This window comes from Aplysia californica, unplaced genomic scaffold (genome assembly GCF_000002075.1).
Source record: "Aplysia californica isolate F4 #8 unplaced genomic scaffold, AplCal3.0 scaffold00030, whole genome shotgun sequence".
In the NCBI taxonomy this organism is placed as follows: domain Eukaryota; kingdom Metazoa; phylum Mollusca; class Gastropoda; order Aplysiida; family Aplysiidae; genus Aplysia; species Aplysia californica.
Window position 1 is genome coordinate 1,174,125 of NW_004797300.1, and position 1,328 is coordinate 1,175,452.

Sequence of the window (1,328 nt, forward strand, 5' to 3'; positions counted from 1 at the left end):
TTCGGCACCGGCCCACTTTGTCCCTTCGGCACCGGCCCAGGGGGCATTGCCCAAATGCCCATAGGCCAGTCCGCCCCTGTGTTTATCTGTTGCAATCTCTGTTTGTCGTGTGTGTTTATCAATCATATTCTCCGTTAGTCTATCCTGCTTATAAGTCGTGAAAACCCTTGTTAGTATTATGTGTTTATCAGTCGTATTTTCTGTTGCTCCTGTGTGTATATTCATCCAGATCTTGTGTTGTGGCGTTATACAGCTACAGTACCCCTCGGGTTATTCTGTTGACTGACTTATCCTTTTTTAAACGAACGAAAATTTTCGAGAAATAAAAATGAAAAGCCTAAAAGTTTTTAACCGTATTTTGTCTTTATTCATTTAAAACCCAACTTTTTGTGCGTTTTAAAAAAACATTCTGATAGATGGAATAAGTGATTGACCGATTAATGTATTCCGGTTTTTTTTATTCTCTGCCTTCTTACATTTGTTTGTTGCTTTTACTAGTGAGAGTGGCTTAACAGGAAGGCCTGTAGTGTTCGCCTGCCAACCCAATTTTAGTCCATGTATGCACGAGTTTTACGAAACTAGAAATACAAATCGGTCACGTTAAGCCTCGAAGATTACAAGTATTTCTACAGAGAAAAAGACAAAGAAAAGAAGGGGGAGAGATGAGCATAGATCTACATACCAAAGACTCAGTTGCCAGAAATTAGAGTTTTCCACGTTCCTCGAAATATTTCCCTAAAAAAAAAACCCCAGGAGTTTGGAGAAAAGAAAAAAAAAAGACCTGTAGGCCTATCGGCGTTTCCATCATCCCAGTAGATTAAGATTACCTACTAATGTGACAGCGGCAAATAAACGTAATTTGAAAAGACACACGAATAAACTCGGATAAAAATGTGAATTCTTACGTCAAGTAAACTATAAGTTGGATAAGACCTGACGGAAACGGAATTCAATTTATTACTAGATTTATTTTTTTAATTATTTTGTTGTTGTTGGTTAATCAGATTTGATGACTACACTAGGCTGCTTTGGGAAATTAAATCCATCATTTATCCTGTATCTTTCCTCTGTTGCTTTGACATGGCCCTCACACTTTTGCTAAAATTCTCTGATTATACTTGATAAAGCCTGCTTTGTGTGTCGCTTAACGTCATGGAGTTTAAAATAAATGTTGTTTTTGCCAAAGCAACCTTTTTTTTCCTCTCACTCTCAGCCCAGATTACTTCAATAGGGTTAAGCTGAGGGTGGTAAGGAGGGAGCCTAAGAGGTATGTGACCATGTTCTTCCAGGTACTTGTCTACTCGAAAAACTTCTATCTGGCTCTGTTT